The sequence below is a fragment of the Aythya marila genome (genome assembly GCF_965140915.1).
Source record: "Aythya marila genome assembly, chromosome: 20".
Classification (NCBI taxonomy): domain Eukaryota; kingdom Metazoa; phylum Chordata; class Aves; order Anseriformes; family Anatidae; genus Aythya; species Aythya marila.
In genome coordinates this window covers 8,208,320-8,227,691 of record NC_139061.1, presented here as the reverse complement: position 1 = coordinate 8,227,691, position 19,372 = coordinate 8,208,320, and the positions used below count along the sequence as shown (strand labels likewise).

Genomic DNA, 19,372 nt, shown 5'->3' with positions numbered 1-19,372 from the left:
AGGGGAAGGAAATGAATCGCTCCCTTCCCCTGGTCGCTGTCTCCAGCTTCCAAACAGAGGCAACCCCACTACTTCTTAAGATATGAATGATTTGGGGAAGAAGGGATGTGAGCTCATGAAAGGGATGCAGCGTTCAGGCAAAGCAACCTGACCTCTCTGCACTCTCTCCAGAGATCTGGTGAAGGGGATAAGTTGCACCCATGTTTAGTTTCGATGGCACTATATTAAATACTTTTTTCAACATCTTTTTATAAAAGACGCCTGAGTGAGTTACAAGAGTTCACCTACTTCCAATGCGGTGTACTCAAAATCCTCCTGGGTCTAAAGGAAAGCGTTAGCACTGATCTAGGAAGACGCAATTGATCTCCATCTACTAGGACCTGGAGAAAGACAGGGTTTTGTGCTCAACCCACCAGCATTAGGTTTCTGACAGACACATTTCTCGGGACATATCAACTCATTCATAATGCTGATTCACAAACCAAACGGCCCTGGGCATGAAAAAAAAGAACAAAAATCAGACTAAATGCAAAACAGCCCCCTTGCACTGAGTGTGGTCAAACCACAGAAGGTAAACCCCAGTTCTGTGAAGTTTAAAGGGTGGGGAAAAGCTCTTTATAAGGATCACAAGCACTTATGAGGGTGCTGCAAACAAAGGGGAAATTACAGCTAGCAATCGGATAGTTCTCCTTAAATAGTTGCTTACATTTCACTTCATTTCGCCAAGCCCTTTGTATATGGAAAGCAGCTCCCCGTAGGGCACCGCGGCGTCTTGTAGCAGCTCAGCTTGGCTGAGGGAGCCAGCAAGGACTGCACATCGCAGCCAAACAGGCAACATCAGCTCGCTGCCTCGAAGGAACGGGGCTGGAGCAGCGCAGACCAGAGGATAAAAGGTTTTACCTTGCATCTGCACAAAAGCCATGACTATTGCATGTCTCTCGACACCACCACGCAGCAATCCCAGGCCACCCCAAGCCTCAATGCGGAGATCCAGGAGGTTGGAGCACTTCAGGTTGCTAAAAAGCACCGCGCTGATTCTCAGAGATCATCCCCTTGAAGAAAGGCACTCAGCTGCTGATACTGCCGGGGCTGTCACTTACACCATCACACGACACGGGTGAACAAACACAACAATTGCCTGCATGACGACCTGAATTGGGTTGCCATTTTAAGGCCGGTCCTAAAAGGCTTGAATTGCAAATTGGTGGTCTTGAAGCACAAACCATATTCATTTTGATGTCTCTATCAGAAAGCACGTGAATGCGCTGTTTAAAGGCAGAGCAGTTCGACTCGATGACTCTCCTGTGCATTGGGAAAGCTGATTGGAAATGAGAAACGCATGCACTGAAGGATGAGCGCCAAGATCTACCACCAGTCCCGCAGCGAGGGCCCCTTCCTCCAGGCTCGGCTTTCCGAAGTGCATCAGGCACTACTGAGGAGCAAGCCTCCTGTTCCTGCATTTAGATGCCTTAGACAACAAAAACCCAGCAAGCTTCTTACAAGAGACCCTTTAGCTGGGCTTTTGGATAAAGCAGCCCTGGATACCTCCCTCAAGGATTGCCACACCAAGCCGCTCTTTTGTGGTCAAGCTGCAGCTTCCAACAAAGACAACCAACCTCCAGGACCACCTCCCAGTAAGTTACTCGACCAGTCAGGTGTCCTCAGAGCACAGAGCTGAGGATTTTCACTCACGCAGTCTGGAAAGGAGCCTGAGCTCCCGCTCGATGGAAATGCCAGGATTGCATCTGTGGTGTCAGCTGGCCATGGCTCTGTGCCGAAAGACGATGACGACTGTGAGATGTTACGTACTATGAAAACCAACCACGACCCGAACTCCTCAGCACCAGCTGAGGCATCAGGAAAGCCTGGGGTGCAAGGGGCAAGCGAGACACGAAGCCAGCGCTTGGGCGCACCTCTGTACAGTCACCACACGGCGCTTGGCAAGGTCCTGCCCAACACCTGGCCAAGTCCTCAAGGTGGCACACGGGAAGGGAGGAATCCGGCCACTCTCCAAGCACCACACAGGATGCCAGCAATGCTCGAGAAGGCGAGCCCAAGAGAAAAAAGGCAGGGGCTGTGCAGGTACCTGAGCAAACGCACGCAGACGCACACCTCTCCGAGGACCGCATGTCGGGCTAGGCGTGGGATGTGGAACACAAATTAGGACTCGCTCTGAAACCACAGGAAGATCAGATGATAGCTCGGGCAGCAGAGCTGAGTGCTGCCTCAGCAACTTTTCAAAGCTGTTTTTCCTGTCTTGAAGAGGATGACATAGAAAATAACACACTCCACACTCAGAGGATTTGATCATCCATTTAAAGAGGGGATCTCTGCTCTGCTTCCCAACAGCTGTTGCAAATCTGCGGGATCAAGCCAAAGCTAACACAGATGTGGAAATAATCTGCAGACTATTCAGCCCCAAATCAGCTGATCCTCTCCAAGTCCTCTTCAGTCCTGATCACGGTGCACGCCTGCTGAATTCGACACTCAACCCCAACCGCCTGCTGGATAAGGAGTGGGGAAACACAGCCCCACTCACGATGCCATGTAGGCTGATTGGCTTTACAGAAACCGATCTGGCTCCTGTGCAGGTGGTTAAGTCAAGCAGTCCAGTGGAAAAAACAGAGTCACCAGATTCCTCTGGTAACCTTATCCATAACGCAAAGCATCGCCGCGCCGTGCTGGAGGAGCTGGAAACCACAGCCCTGGGTTTCTCTGCGACTCCATCGACAAGCAGCTGCAAAAGGCATTAGAATAACCATTTGTTACTTGAGGTCAGAGGGTCCTAACCACCTGGGACCTGAGAAGTGATGTTCCCAGCTCCATTACGTCCCGTCACCTCCAGCAGGTGACAGGCAGTCACGGACCACAGGCACTACAGCAGCACAAAGCATCCGCGCTGGTTGTGAGCAGCTCTACGCACCTGAGCCAACTGCTGCATCCCTGGAGGACTTGGAAACGCCTCACCATGAGGCACATTTCAGTAATTTTTCCAAATAAAGGTGTCAAACTGGAGGCCACCCCCCCAGCAAACCACTGTTTTCTGTGCACAGCAGAAGACCGGCTGGAATCCGGCTGGGGCAGATGAAATCCCCCCCTGCTCAGCGCGCTGCTGGGAAAGGGAACCCCTTCTCCTAACAGCTGCGGGTCGCTATTTCTGGGCGTGCTGATTGATTTATCAGCCCTGGTCGCATTAACTTACGAGCATAAATCCTGAGCTGTAGCGGTTAACGCTGGCAAAGATAAAACACAACTGTTGGGAGCGCGGCCGGGGGGAGCGGGACGCAGCCGTTGCTGTCACGGGAGGTTTGCTCACCAGCAGCCACCCCCCTGGGAGCTGCATTTCTGTGTGAAGTGGGACTGCGACAGACACCACCCCTCCATCCTCAAGTGAGGGATTCCAGAGGTATCTGCCCATGCCAGCAGCAAGGGAAGCATTCATTCTGCATGTTTTGCAGCCCTCCTGCAGCTCTTTATTTCTTGCAGATACCGTGACTGATCCTGTTCTGATCCCCCCCCCTGTCCTCCCTCGGTGCAGGGCACGGCAGCCCCATGACAAACACTCGGATCAGGAGGCAAGGCTGACCAACACACAGCAGGCAAAGTGCACGAAGCTCCCGTGGCCAACAAAAATAACCAGCAAAGCTGCTTCAGCAGGGGAAAACGAGGGAGGCCACAAACCGCCGGGCCCTGCACCGCCCTGCTCTCCTGGCCCCGCGCTGCGGGGACCCCTCTGTCCTCGCTCGCTCCCAGTGTTAAATCGCAGCTTTCACAGCGGCCTGACAGGGCTTACAAGTGCCAGGGGCCACCCAGGCTCTGTGAAAAGCAGGCACAGGGCCGTAGAACAACAAGCTGCTCCCTCACCCTGTGGTTTAAATCCAGTTAACGCCTGTCCTGGCGATTCGGGCTGAGCTGAGGAGAAGGAGGAGGAGAAGGCCTCCCCTCCACGCCGCCCTCACCTCCTGCAACAGGAGCGGGGCACAGCGAGGGAGCCAAACCCAGGCGAATACAGGGGGGAGTTTGGGGGCAGATGGTGCCTGCAAGGTCTGACCTTGTGCAGGAGACCGAGCGAGCAGGCTCGAGGTAAATTCCTATCTGTTGTGCTGCCGCTTCTCTCTGAAAAGAAATTAAAACCTAATTATAAAACACAATGGTGAGAGAGATGCTGGCTCCGTTAATCAGCTGAGGAGGGAGGATTTGGAGTCGCAGTAAATGTGATTGCTGTGAACAACCCCTCACACGTGCTTCCCCCAAATGGCCACGTCCCAACTGCCTGAGCTGGACAAGACAAAACCCAAAACGAAGCCCCATGGGCCGCTTGTCACAGCCGCCTCCCTCCTTGCTGTGGGGCTGACCCAGCCCCATGGGCCTGGGCCCCCTGCAGGCTCCAGAGAGCCCGGCACCGCCACGCTTTTGGCCGGGGCTTTTGTTCTGCCAAATGCTTTGGAGGCTGAAGCAGAAGGAAACCCTCTCAGTAGGGTTTTCTGGCAGAGCCCCTGCCAGCGGAGGACTGCTCTTTATGTATTTCCAAGGAGCTCCGCAGCCAAAGTCCTCGAACGAGGGGACCGGGGCCAGCAAAGTCCCTGCTCCCATGACGCCATTTCCCTCTCTTATCACCTCTCTCCCAGTCACGCTGTGCACCAGCACCACTGGTACCAGTAAGGGGAATGGGTACAGGGGTGCACAGGCTCTGTTCCCACCACAGCCCTGTCAGCCTCATCCCACAGCCAAGTGCTTTTCTTTCTCCATATTAAATCCCATTAGGATTTGCACCGCGACTCCACCCGGACCCCTCTGTCCCCCCTGCTGTCCCCCACCAAGGTGACAGCACCTTTATTCTCCTCATGAAGTGCCCCAATTACCGCTCCTTGCGATTTAAAGGATTAAGCAGGCAAGGTGACCGCGAGCTGAGCATTTTATTTCGGGGCAGAAAAGCATATGGCTGCCAGGCCCTGGCGCGCACGCCAGACTCGGAGCGCAAGCTGCCTTATTTCCTCCTGACACACATTCAGGCTGACAGACTGGATCTTCCGCAACCCACATCTGATATGAAAACATTTAATTTGAGCAGGACTTAAGGGCGGTTAACATGATCTATGGCGAGCAGAGCCCCGGGGCCTGGCGCAGGAGGCGGGCCTGCCTCACGTGTGCTGGGCTGGCGGCTCCACTGCAGCCGAGGATCGGGGCAAAGCCGCATCTGTCCCAGCACACGGGTAACAGCACAGGCAGCAAAACACACAGGGGGGATGCTACAGACAAGGCTGGTCTATCAGTGATACCGAATATGTCCTTTATAAAGGTCTTTTTTCCAGGTGATTCTCATTGGTTTTGAACAGACGGAAGATGAGGCAGAATCTGGGACAGTCACAGCCAGCACTAGGAAATAAACCTCCACGCATTCCCAAGAAATGCCCTTTTTTCTCCATGTGCATGACTCGGTTTACCTCTTAAAAGGACGTTTGTATGTAAGCATCTCGAGACACTTTATAAACAATCCCGCAGTTCTGCTTTGGGTTAAGCGATTTCTCCTTTCCCGCAGGACACCAGGCCTGGGGCTCGTGCAGAAACCCACTGCAGAGATGGGTGCAGGACCCAGGCCTGTCAGCCCCTGTAACCCACCTCGTTCAGGGTCTTCAGGGAGGTCCCAGCACAGTTTTCAAGCAGCTCACCCGATGCAAGTCCCCTCCACACCCAGGTGTGCGGCACGTAGGCACCGCACCGCTTCAGGGACTGCAGATACACCCTGAAGGGAAGCACCAGCATCGTTTCTGGCATTTACCAATACCAGCTAGCAGCCACAAAATCAAAACCCGACTGAGGATGAAGACCAAGCCACCTGTCACCCCCTCCCAAGCCACGTGTCAGGACTGGAACCCAAAGGGTCCGCGTGTCACTGCTTTATGGGACGCGGCTGCTGGTAAAGCCCCACTCTGCCTGCGCTTTGTCATCCCCTTACCAGAGCTCTGGAGGTAAGACAGCAAGACAAACACATAAAGAGCAGTGAGGATGGAGGGAGTTCAAGTGTTTGTGGGAAAAATTCAAGACACGTGTAGAAGTGTATCATACATGGCCCCTATAAATTATGCCCACAAATGACTACCACTGAGTAAGAAACAGCTATGTAAACACTAAGGTAATAAGAAAAAATAATAATTTCTCTCTCTCTATGGGGAAGGAATATTTTTCCATCCATTTAGAGGAAAGGCAAGAAGTGGGGTGGTAGTTTGGGACGTCGAATGGAAGTTCAGGGTCTCTCCTGGTCCCAGGTCTCATCTGTCATCCCAAGCGGGCTGGCTGCCAGAGTTACCTCAATGCTGCAGCGCGGATTTCCTATCGGCCCCATTTGCTTTCGCTGCTACCGTTCACTTGAAGGCAGCCAGCATCCAGTGCTGATGGTAATCTCGAGGTCAAACGCCTTGCAATCGCAGATCACTACGAAAGAAACTCGTTTGAAAAGCCCCATGTTTAGACAGAGTTCCCACCGAACACAAAAGCCTTTTAAATCTGCAGGGAAATGGGGATTTTTTTGTTTTGTTTAATACACACAATGAGGTATTGGTGTGGTTTCTGTTTTGTTTTCAGCGGTTAATCCGAAAGGGAACCTTACACAATCAGATAAAAAACACACTAAAAACACCCTCGCTGAGAAGACAATAGGGTATTTGTTAGGACTGCAGCGAGCCCAGGGGTGGGCAGTGAGCGCCCCAAGCACCACGATGTCCCGCAGACCTCCACCACCACCCCGATCCCACGGCCTCTGCAGAACGAGGATGCTGGCAAAGCAAGAGATGGAGCATTTCACCAGCATCTTCACCCACACCAGTATCTAGCCAAAGAGAAAGCTGGAAGTTATTTCAGACTTGTTTTCATTTAAATATACATATGGCTTAGAAAAAGCGTTATACCGAGGATGTCAGCAGTATATGTATGCCCTAAGCAAATGAAGTTGCGTTTAAAATATAATAAAAATTAATGCATTCAGCCAACTCATGTAACATCTACAGAAATCCAAACGCAAGGAGACTCCAGCAGCGTGGAAGCTCACCCCAGCTTGGACGGACAGAACTGGCGTTCACTTGTGTGAAGATCTGGTGCCCACCTAGCCGTCACTTTGCCCAAACTTACTCGTTTCTTCCTTTCCAATTCGAATACCGTGTAGACACTCAGCAGGTCCTCAGACAACACTGAGCTTAGTACAAGGATTAGTACAAATAGCACAAACAGTTACAGCCACGGCCACCCCAGCCTCCCAGGGACACCAGTGCTGACTCCGAGGCTGGCAGCGCTCCCAGCGTGCAACCCAAGGAGCCTTTTCACGCAAAGGTTACGCAGCGGCAGAGCTAGGAAGGGACTCAGCACAGCCGCAGCTGACCCGAGCAGCACTGGGGTCTGTGTGCAGCACTGGCACCGAGCTCTCATGGCTCAATGGGGTTTTACAGCTCAAGAGATTCACTCTGTAACCGTGCTCTGATCCCGGTCTGCTCGAGTTAAGCAGCCCCACGGGCTCCCAAACACCGCTGCGGGAGTGGTTCCCCCTCGTGACACCACTGGGTTATCCTGGGGGCTTCCCATCGCCTCCAGGCAGCGGCTGCTCAGGACCCGCCGTGCCACGTTGCTGTGCTCCCCTCATCCTCCTACGCCCCAAACTGAAACTCAATCCTTGCTCAGCAAGGCTGCAGGTTGGAAATGGAAACCCGATGGGAGTGACGTCTAAATATGAAAATGCAACTGCGAGCCCAGCGTTAGCAATTAATCAACTGCACATGTTAAAAACCAGACCGGAATAGCCCTAAACACGGCTCCAACGAAGCTAACACCAAAACAGCAGCAAAAGCTAGTATGGGAGATGAGAGAAACCCTCTCCTCACCTGGCTGCTCCCTTATGGGTAGGCTCACTGCACTCTCTTCTAGCTCTTTAGAAAATTAAAAGCAAGTGACAGGGAAACAATATGGGATGGGGATGGAGTGGAGCTTGGCCCCAGGCTGAGCTGCCCATGCACACGGACCCGGGGTCCTCTGGCAGTGCCCAGCAGTGGGGTCCACAACCCCACATCCACTCTTGGTAGGTCAGGGTGGCCCCATCTTCATTTTAAGCCTCGAGTGACGTTTTGCAACTGCTGAAGCAATTAAAAAAAAAGAAGGTGGAGATAAATCAGGAGAAGGGTCAAAAGCCGCAGTTACATCCTGACTCGACCCACGGAAGTCACTAGATATACGGTTTCTGAGAGCAGCGGGAGTCCATCAGTCAGCGTTCAGACACGATGTGACATCTGGGAGGCCACCACCGACCCCGCCGGGCAGCCTCCCTGTCCCCGAGCTGCCATTTCAAACGCAGACACGGCGCGGTGCGCAAGCAGCCGCAGCGACCCCGCCATCAGCGAGACGCCGCTGCCAGGAACCGATGACAACGCGAATCCCACGGGGGCAGTCGAAATGTCAGATAAGACGCAGAGTATTCATTACCTCCTCCGACAGCCAGAGCCAGCTGGAGGCTGGGAAGCAGAGACTTCCCCGCGCCGAGCCTGCCCGTCGCCGCTCTGCCGAGGATCAGCTTTGAACCCGGAGGTGCTGCGGGCTGAGCGGCAGAGCACAGCCCTGGCTTCTTGGAAATAAAGAGGATTCTGTGCAAAAAGAAAGAGCCGAGCACGTGTTCCTTTATAAACCGCCCAACGCCGCTGTGCACTGGCAGCAGCCCTCCTCAGATGTGGCTGGCTTTCAGCTGTTACTATATTCAGAGCTTGTAAAATGCTTTGGGAGGATAAAAAATCTCGGCAGAAATGGTTACTGAAACTGCTTCCAGGAAATCGATCTGTGGAGACAGCAAAAGGGAAAGTCTTGGATTTTTACAAAAGCTTCGACTAAACAAATCCCGCAGCTCAGGAAGTTTGGGTTCCTTGTCTTTTCGGCAATAAACAGGAGCTGCACCGGGGTTTTATTCTATTTGGGGCAAACAAAATGAGCTAAGTCACGGAGCTCTCCCCAAAGCTACAAGGGCTCAGCACGTCCACGGCACCGCCCTGGAGCTCGAGCAAATGCCAGCCCTCGCCACCAAGGTGCAGACCCAATGGAGGGAGATGAGAGGGGCTGGAGGACGGTGCTGAGGGAGTTAGGAGGAAATCCCCAGCTACAAATTCCCATTCATTTGTGGGCACGAGCGTGACATTAACACTGGAGCTCCAGCACAGCGTTGGCTGCAGAGCCAGCCAGAGATGAAGTGAAGGAACTGCCTTGAGAGGAACCGGGCGATGCAGGAACCTCCAACAGTTTGCATTTCTCAACGCAGCCCAACCCTCAGAGCGAGAGGGAGCCTGTTCCAAAAGCGGCAGAAAACCCCTCGGGGTCACCTGGAGCTGGGGGCTTCCCAGCTCAAGCTGTGGATTTGTTTGGGTTCCTGCTTCGCCTGTTGGGTTTTGTCATTACTGATCGTCTAGATCAAGATCCCAAGCTAACAAAACGCACGCTGCAGGAGCAGTGCTCTCACACATGGCAATAACACGAGCCTTCTCCAGAGTGCCTTGAGCTTTCTCCTCCTCCAAACTCAGAGCCAGGAAGCAGCGTGCTCGGGGCTGGACGAGCTACGGGAAACACGAACAAGTCATCTGCTTGCGTCCCAGCAGCTTCCTCCAAGGATCTGCCACGAAGTTTTGGGCTGGTCACCCCCTCTCCACCCCTCAATCAGAGCTGATTAGGTGCAGCCAGAGTCAAACTCCAACATATTCATCTCATTTGGCAGCTCTGCAGTTAGACTATTAGCTCCAAGCTTTTTCCCCTCTCCCTCCTTCTTGTTCAATTATCTGGCTTCATCTTTATTCCGTTTCCAGGAACACTTAGCAACAGGCTCTTGCAATCAGCTGCCAGCAGGCGAGGATCTGAGGAGCAGATTCGGCAGTCGCTGATGACCTTTCACTACACTCATGCAAATTTTAAAGAAAAGTATGTGAACAATTTGCCTTTTAACTATCCTCTGGTTCCATTCTCCAGGAGTTAATTCTCCTTCTGTTTTAGAGACATCACAAACACCAGATCTTAGGATTTTACACTAATGAGAACAAAACCCGCGGCTTAATTTCCGTTTATTTGGTGGAATTTTGTTCCGTATCTCACATGGGATCAGACCTCAGGATCAGACCTCGAACAGGCGATAATTCATCAGCAGCACCTACCCAACACCAAACCCTGGCTGGGACCCCAGGACTCCTCTCTGCAGCAGGACAAGGCTCGGGTGCTTCTCTTGGCCTTTGGCTTTGACTGGTAGAAATGTGAAGCCTCTGCTCCAGGACACCCCAAGGGTACGTCTGGGGCACAAGGACAGCCTGCTCAGCGAGCTGCACCACGGGGCATCACTGCATGATGTCCTTTCTCCTGGAAATTAATTCTTTCTATTCATCTGGTGCAAGAATTCCTCTATTTCTGGCAACGACAAGGATCTGGAGGGATCAGGAGTGTATTGAGAAGACCTCTTGCTTCCTCCTGCTTCCTGAATGGTGTTTGGAAATAGGAAAATCATCTGCAGCCATCCCCTCTGAAAAGAGAGGGGAAAAAGGCTGGCAGATTCCTGACACTTAAGATGATCTTAAAAAGGATAATCTACTTTTTTCCTTCTTTCAAAAGCTGAAAAGCCTGAATAAGCATGTCATTGATCTGCTTGCTGGGAACAGCATCTGGAACATCAGGCTCTGCCTGAGACTGCAGAAGCTGCACCAGAGTTCAAAGCAGCCAAGACTGCTCTTGAACCAGATGCTGCTCGTTCTCTGCGAAACGCCTGTGGATCTGTGTGAGAATGATTAAGCAAAATTGCTCCCTCTTTTTTTTTTTTTCAGATTTATAACTCCAATCTGTTTTCTCTTAGGGGGCAGATGCTCGTTACCCACACAGAGCACATCAAAGGGCAGGAAGTGCAGGACAGCCGCCCCGCCACCGCACCACGGGGCACGCGTACCGCCGGACCTGCCGACGGCCGCCCGCTGTGCTCACCCCGATCCTGCACAGAACAGTCTGACAGAGGCCCTTGGAGGAGACACAAATCCTCAGACCCGATGGGCTCATGGTCTGGCAGCTGCTGCAGTGCCACATCTTCACCTCCAAGCTCCGGCGTGGCTGCAGAGGGAGCCCAGCAGCGGGGTGAGCCGGAGAGGGACGCCTGTCCTTGAGCAAATGCTGCCAGGTGGGCTGAGTGTCCAAGCAGTGCTTCCAGAAAAATGTGAGTCTCCAGTCCCAGGAATCAGCTGAGGGGCTCCTGGGCTTCAGATGAGTCTCCTGCCCTCTCCAGTGCCACCAGGGACGCTGGAGGACAAAATGCTGTGGGTGCATCCCCACGCGACCCACCACGCAGCCCGACAAAACGTCCCCGCAGCAGCGGGGTCAGAAGCAGATTAAATGGGGTTGGGACCCCAGACTCCCCATCATCATCAAACACCACCCTGTAACCAACAAGGACTATGAAATAGCGAGACACACATCAGGCTGCGTTCAGGGAACAAGCTGGGGCTTACTGGCTCGCACTGGTTCTCACTGTCAGAAAGGTCTCTGCCTTGCCAAAGCTCCAATTCTGATCTCCAGAGATAAAAACACCACTGAGAGGTCCCTTTGAGCCCTGTTTTGCCACGTGGCTTCTCCGAGCCTCTGTCCTCTCCCAGTGACACTACAAAGGCAGGCAGCCAGGGGCTACTCCAGCAGCAGCAGTGACAGTAAAAACCGGTAATGTGTTTCTGTAGGGAAGTCTCTTGATGCTTCACGATTCGAGCCCTGCTATTTCAGCATCGGGTGCAAGCCGAGTGTCTCTCCAGGATGGGAAATGTGCTTCCTCTCATTAGCTGAGCCCAGGCTTGCAAAGCAAAACACGAGAGACCTGCAACTTCCCCAGCCGGCACCGCCGGCGAGCCAGCACCTTCCAATAAGGCCTCTTCGGAGGCTCATTAACGAAATAACAACATTAAGAGAGCATTGCGCAAAGAAATCGGTGCCAGGAATCTCTCAATCATCTGCGAGAGGCTGATCCGAGAGGCAGGACAGGGAGGACTTGCTTGCACAAGCCAGCAGGCAGGGAACAATTTATCCAGAACAGGGCTGAGCACCGCTGATGGACGGGGCTGAGAGCCAGCCCTGCCCCAGCTCCTCTGCATTTCAGCACAACAGCTCCGTAAGCACGATGTGAAGTGAGTCCTGGCTGCACGTGGGTACCACAAAGCTCCATCATCAGTATTCCGGACAATGCCTTTCCCCTCACCTCAAATAGGGCAAAATGCTGGGGCTCTGGCACAGCCATTTCCCCGTACCCAAGGGTCTCGTGTCTTCAGCTGTGCATTTGCTCTTGGCGATCAGCTGAGCCCCTTTTAAAACCAGAAGTTGTTAAATGCCTACAAGTGCGACGATGCCACGGCACGTCCCCATACCGCAGATGCACCACGTTGACCTGTCTGGTGGCTTTCACCCCACAGGTGCCAGCCTGAAAATCGCCTTTTCCAGCAGTGAACCCCCTTCCTGTGCACTGCCAACATAAAGCAGGCTGAATGGTATCTCAAGTGTCCTGAGAAACTTCTCCCTGCAGGTTCAAACCTGGGATGCAGGTGGGATTCATCCCAGTTCCGTGAAACCTTGAGCAATGAAGGACAAGTGAAGAACCTGAAATCCTTGAGCCTGACCCCAAACCCAGCATCGCTTCTTACCCAAAGCCTGCTCTGCCCCTTCTTTACCCTCAGATTGCATGGGATGATGCTCAGGTCTGTAACTGCTTTCTCAGACCTGAGCCAGCCTCCTCAAACAGCAGGCAGCTTTTGCAGGCTGGTCAGGACGTGACCCGAGGGGCACCAAACTTTGTGCATTTAATCCCTCACCTGACTCAAAGCCTTGCCCTACGAGGTGAGAGGTGAGCGCCTGATCAAAGGCCTCATCCCCAGAGCCTCTCATTTATTCCAGTTCAAAGAGCTCAGCGAACTCAAGGCAATAAGTCACCGGCTCGGATATTTAAAGAGGAGCTCGGGGAAGGGCGCCTGCGAAGCAGGAAGCACAAAACTTGTTTGGGCCTGGAGCTACGGTGCTGTTAAACTGCATCCCGTTTTGGCAGGGCTCTGCAGCGACCGTGCTCAGCCCTTAAAACAAGCAAGTGAGCAGAATTTGAGTTAAACAAGCAGCCCAGGAAATGCCCAAGTGCTCACGTACCTCCCAGTGAGGGCGATGCTCCGGAGGTTTTCCTCCCCCCGCGGCGGATCCGCAGCCCAGCGGCACCGAAGGACGGCCAGGAAGGAGGGGACTGATGCAGCAACGTGCAGGCAGAGCTGGCAAGCCACGAGGAGCCAGATCAAAAGAGATGCTGAGTTGTAACTTCTTAAAAAACAGCTACCCGACAGCTGTGCAAACTCCTCTCTCCCTGGTAAATGCTGAAGAGGCACAAAAGCTCTCTAGCTGCGCTGGTGGCATGGGTTTGCCGTAGCCACTGGTTGCGTTCTTCCACCCCAAGAGGCTTCAAGCCCAGCACAAAGCCTCGGGTGTGTCTGTTTCTGCAGGACACAGCCTTAAAAAACAAGGCCTGGATGAGAGGAACAAGGCTCACCTCACCTCAGTAAGCACCAGGACGGGCACAACGCCGCTGTCACGGACTGGCTGCCCGAGCAGACTCCTTCCTGCCAGCGTAAGGACGAGGAGTGGTGTTGAGCAGCCCAAGGGCAGGCAAACCTCCATCCTCCCGTGTCCCTCTGTCCTGGTGGGCTCTGGGGACGAGCCCCCAGCCCGCTGAGCATCTCCTCGCCCTGGCACTGAGACCAAGGCTGCCAGGAGGCAACGGCACCTAAGATGCGAGGGAGCTGGGATGCAGCTGGGCTCCTCTTCAACAGCTTCTGCCAGGCAGCCCAGCGCCTCATCCATCTTAATCCCTGACCACTGAGAGATGAAAACAATTTATCCTCGTTCCCTGCTCTTACTGAGAAGTTACAAGAAATAAAAGTAAAAACTAAAACAAAGATCAATGTTATCCTCCTTCTCAGACAACCTGCTAGTGACCTGGTCTTTCTCAGCATCCCTTTTATCTAGCAAAGTGTTTTGGCTGAAGCTTTGCAGAGAAAAGCCATGCGAGCAAGCTGGTTAAAAACCTGGTACTTTCATGTTTATACAGCCAGCTAAGCAGCACAGCACAAAGCCTTTCATTCCAAGTCTCTACTGACAAGCCAGCATTGATAAATTAACAAAAATCACTCAAGAGCTAAGAGGTATAGGGGAGGGGAAAAAAGCAGTTCCCTATGTGTAAGGGCTCAGAAACACAAGACTCAAGTGAACACCAAGGAAAAGCCTGTACGAAAACCATCCCGAGATTTGGGGGACAATTTGTTGGGACAAAAAGCGAGGAGCAAACACCACTGAAGATGCAAACAAACCCATTGCCTCCAAGATTTCACCACATCCAGAGGTGAACCCCACAGATGTCAAAGGTCTAGCTGCATCTCCTCTCCTAGATGCCCCCATTTCTAGGTGAAAAATAATCTGGGACAACCCTGTGAGCGCTAGCGAGCGGCTGGGGACGTGAGGGGAGCCGTGCTGCCCAGCTGCGGAGGTGTAACACAAACCACAGGCACACAGCGATGAGTAAACACCGACACAGAGCACAGCAGAAACTTCCCCAAGCCCCAGATCGCGGCAGACTGGGTGTGCGGAGCCGTGTGCTGCATCCTGTTGGTTTACATACTGTAAATGCGAGAGCCAGGAAAAATCCATCTTCTTTGTCATAACAAACCCTAAGGTAAACAGAAAGGCAAGGCCAAGCATATTATCCAATTAAACAGGCATGTGAAGGAGAACGAGCGCGCCGGCCATCCGGCCACTCCTGAGTTTTGCTGTTTCTCAGCGAATTCAGACAAATGCACCACGGCACGAAGGGTGCGGGGCAAGTGAGGCGTGGGTAAGCCCGCTTCTCCCGAAAAAAAAGCAAAGGAGCTCTGCAGGAGGCACCAGTGCTTCACAGGCGCTGCAGCATCGCTCCCACCTGCCCCATGGCAGGCAGCGAGCAGGCTCTGGCTCCCTGGCAGACGCGTGCCCCAGGGGCTGCGTCGGGCTCGGCAGTTTGTATAAACACCCAAACCCAGGAAATTCCCAGAGCATCCCGAACGGAGCCAGCTGGTTTGCAGAACTCAGCTCCTACTGGGAAACGTTCCTCGTCTCCGGTTTGTGAAGCTGGTGGGTTTTGCGAGGCGGTGTCGGGGGCGCAGCTGCCAGCAGACCCCGCTGTAGGGACAAACGGGCAGGCAGGGCAAAGCTCAGCCACCGCTGCCCTTCCTGCTGGGTCCCCTCCATCGGGGCTCTCTCCACAGGGCACAGCTGAGGACTGGAAGCTGATGCTCCATGCGCAAACACGGGGTGCTTCAGATTCCTGACTTCAAGCAAGAGGAGGAGAAAAGCTTTCTGAGGTCACCTCTTGCTCCTCAATAGCCACTGGGAGCCAGCAGCTCCACGCAGTGCTCCCAGACCCCCTGGCACACTGGGTCCCAGCCCACACCTCTGCCCCAGGTACACAAGATCCAAATTTACAAAGAAATGGCAGGGAAAGATTTAGAAACTTCTACCGAAAGATGCTTCTAAGCATAGCACAAAATAACCTCCCCCAAGCCTGGACGTGCTTACAAAAAGAGGAAAGGGACTTCAACCCAGCCCATTAGTGAAAAAAAACAGGCACATATCCCAAATTGTGTACTGATTTCTGCTCCACCTCACGCCTCCCAGGGAGTCAGCAGGTGGCGGATCGCTGGAGGCTGAACGCTACGGCAGGTCTGCGGGCTGAAATCGCCAAAGCATCCCCCCCCTTCCTCCTCTGCAGGTCGAAGGAGGGCCACGGAGAAGATTTAGCAGCACAGCGAAGGCAGCAGGTTGTTGCGGTTACCTTTCATTCAACTCAAAAGAACACTGCAGCGCGTCCCCAAAGGGAGTCCATAAATAGCGAAGGATTCTGCCCTAATCCCCTATCTGTTCCTATCTGGATAATATGGCATTTTGACAAGCACTGCCAAAACGCAAATTTACGGCAAAGCGGAGATTTTTTGCATGGCCAGCACATGCTCTACAAACTCTGGATTCCAAGAAATAAACACAAGCCCCTTGCAGGAGACGTATGGCTTTACGGATCCGGAGGCCTCACGCAGCTACGGAACTGCGCTCAGGAATTCTGCCTCCCTCTCCCATCCCAGGTGGAAGGAGGTTTTCACCCCGATCTTCCTCCACGCTAACATCACCACCATCAATGACCGCTTCTGATACCACCACATGCTTTTCTGCTCGCTTTTCCTTTCCTCGCTGACACTTTATAGCAGCCCCACTTTGGGCACCCTGCAAATCCACCCAGAACGCGGCCACATCGCACCTGGAGTGCCCCCTGGAAGGGAAATGAGCGGGTCACCATCACCCAGCCTCCCACCTGGCTCTTTGCTTTCATTCACTGCTGGTGCTGGGCAGAGCCGGGCACCCCAGAGGGGCTGAGCTGGGTGTTTGGCACGGGCAGGGACACCAACGAGGACAGGGCCAGGAGTGTGGCCACAGATACAGTAAACTGGAGGTACACTGCAAAGGGCATCCTGGAAAATAAAAAAGGGAATATTGGGATCAAAACGAAGGGGGAACTTCCTGAGAGCCTGCCTTCCCCTGGGAGCCGCATCTTAAAACAAGGTAAAGAAGCAGAAAGGAAAATGGTGGAGGCAGCAATTCAGCGCACGTGCACGGTCAGTGCAAACAAATACATTTAGCCCAGCCAAAAAATCAACCCTGGAAATTCACATCCATCCCCACAGGCACCAGGCAGGATCGTTTCCTGCGCCGTGCTCTCCAGGTGGAACTTTAAATCACTCACCGATGAGGACTGCACACACCTCCCCCGGGAGCCTACGCCACAGCCCAGCACACAGCACTTATCCTGGTGGACCACAACAGCTCGGTGCAGCAGCAGGATGGGGAAAGTGCACAGCAGATTACAAAAAAAAAAGACACACAAAGCCATTTCTGACAAAGGGGAAGGGCTGCATCCTTGCCAAATAGCTGTTGTTGGCCACATACCCTTAGGATTCTGTCTACTCGCAGGCAAATTGTGAAGTCAAGGATATTTGTTTGAAACCCGCAGGCGGACGCTGCAATTCTATTAAAAAAAAAAAAAAAATACAACTGGCATTAATTCTAAAAACTTCCCACTGCTGGGACTGGGATTCAAAACCAGCAATGGACAGCGAGGCCAAAACACACTCGGAGCAGACGCCTGCAAAAGATTCCAAGGGAAATTAGTTATGTGGTTTTCATAACAAAAATAAAATAAAATCCAACGTTCTAAAAAGGAAAAAAAAAAAAAAAAAAAAGGCAGCTTCACCGCGCTGTTTGGGGATCACTCCGGACCTGCCGAGGTGGGAGGCTTGCTGCAGCCCCCGCGTGTCCCCGTGCAGCTCTCAGGTGGCGCAGCGAGGGGAAAAGCAAACGCAAAGCCCCGAGCGGGCAGCAGGTCCTCGCCGTCCCCACGGCTTCTGCAGGGAAGAGCCCGGCTCACGAGGCAGCAGCAGCTCTCCTTTGGCTGCAGGAAGGCCCCTCGCTGTCCGTCTGTCCCCACCAGCAGCCGGGAGCTGTCACCTCCCAGCGCTGCCCTCCCCAGACAAGCGCAGGGTGGGCGACCCACGGGATTTCCAGACAGCCCCGACTTCCCTCGTTCTTGTGCGCTCAAGTCAGCCTTATGCCATAAGCTTCTTTTTTTTTTTTTTTTTCCCCTAAGTGATTTTTTTGTAGCTGAGTCACACTGAGCTGCTGCCAGGAATTTTTTTTATAATTAGTGAATGAGAGCAAGGTTTTGCCTGAGCATGCCTGACAACATCTGCTGATGGCTGAGAGCTCGTGGAGCGCGGCTGAGCCCTTCCTCCCAGCGGCACGGCTGACGGGGCTCCTCCTGCCCGTGCGGTGTGAAACGTGTGCTGCTTCTGCCAATCCACATTTTGAGGGGATGGAGATAAACTGGAGCAAAGTCCAAAGGGTAAGGGAGAAGGGAGGGAAACGTGGGCTGCCTCTCGGCTTAGCAAGCGCCTTGCGAGAGCATCCCCGGGACAGCGTCGGCAGCTACGCGCCTCGCCGTCGAGCTGCATAGCTGCAAAGCCACCGTGCGTCACATCTTCCTTAGAGACAGACGACGGTATGAAGTTCCAGAAAACCACAGAAAAAATAACTTCCTCAACCTCTGTCTTCGATGGACACGGGAGCTGTTTTGCAAGTGAGGCTCCAACCTAAAGATCAAGCAGAAGCCACGTCCGATAAGCCAAAAGCAGACATCTGGCGGCAGCAGCCTCAGCTACGCACAGGATCCTTCCTGGACGATCCCAAACCCTCAGCTTTCTACTACAGGTCAGAAAAGCAAACGAATTACCACCCTAAGGATGAAGTCTCCCTGTAGGGTATCCTACAGAGCGATGCCTGTACCCTCCACACACAGCTCCTTCCTCACCTGGTTCTGCAATTTGTATCACCTCACAAATGGCCAAGGGCCAAGCCAAGCCCTACAGAGCGAGGAAGTGCTGGAAATATATTTTCTCTGTAGCTTTGGTCTGGTCCACCTGTGCATGGTCCTTTTCAGACGGACACATGCCACACGTGCATGAAGTCCTGACGCAGATGACACCGAGAACAGAAGATGCTCCTCGGGTGGGGAGTTACCCAGTCGCTCGCTGCGGTGCTGAGCCCTCTTCACTTCACGCTTCTCGTGTGCTGCTCCGAGGCAAAAATGAAGGCGTGTTGCCGCTGCCAAGCTGGGATACTTCTCAAAGGATGTGAGTTTTCATAAAATCCTAGAGAGCTACGTTCCTAACGCCTCCATTTTGTAGATGAAGAGAGGAGGTATAAAGGAGCTTCGGGCATCCAGGCCCAGATCAGCCTACAGCTCGCTCTTTAGGAAACAAATAGCGGTGAGCAGCGTGTGACATGTTTGCCGTGCCACCTCCCGTGAGACCATCTGCAGCAGGAGCACACCGAGTGGCTGCAAACCAGCCCTGGGACTGGGACCCAGGAAATCAAGGCACCAGTTGTGCGGGAAGGGCAACAAACCCCACGCCAACACGAACCCTGCGGCAGCGGCACAGCAGGACGCTCATCTCCTTAACCATGACTTTACCCTTCCTGGTTTTCCACAGCTCTCCTCGCTCCCAGCCCCGTGCCGTACAGGGCAGAGGTCCCACATACACACCTGGCCACCTCCATCTCCCTCGCTGAGCTCTGCCCGTCCCGTACGAGCAGCGAGGGCAGGGGTGCCATGGAAAAACACAGCCCACGATCCCGTAATTAGAAACTGCTTCGTAACGCGTACAGGGGGCTGAATTAAAGTTGCAGAGGAATACTGTAAATTGGATGCACATTTCTTGTTCCATTTTACTGCATTTTT

The 19,372-nt window shown here is 53.3% G+C and overlaps 1 protein-coding gene across 1 annotated transcript in view; it reads right to left on the bottom strand.

The window, feature by feature from the left end:
- The window catches only part of NXN (nucleoredoxin), a 52,232-nt gene that overhangs the window by 17,976 nt on the left and 14,884 nt on the right, over positions 1-19,372 (bottom strand). The window lies entirely within an intron of this gene.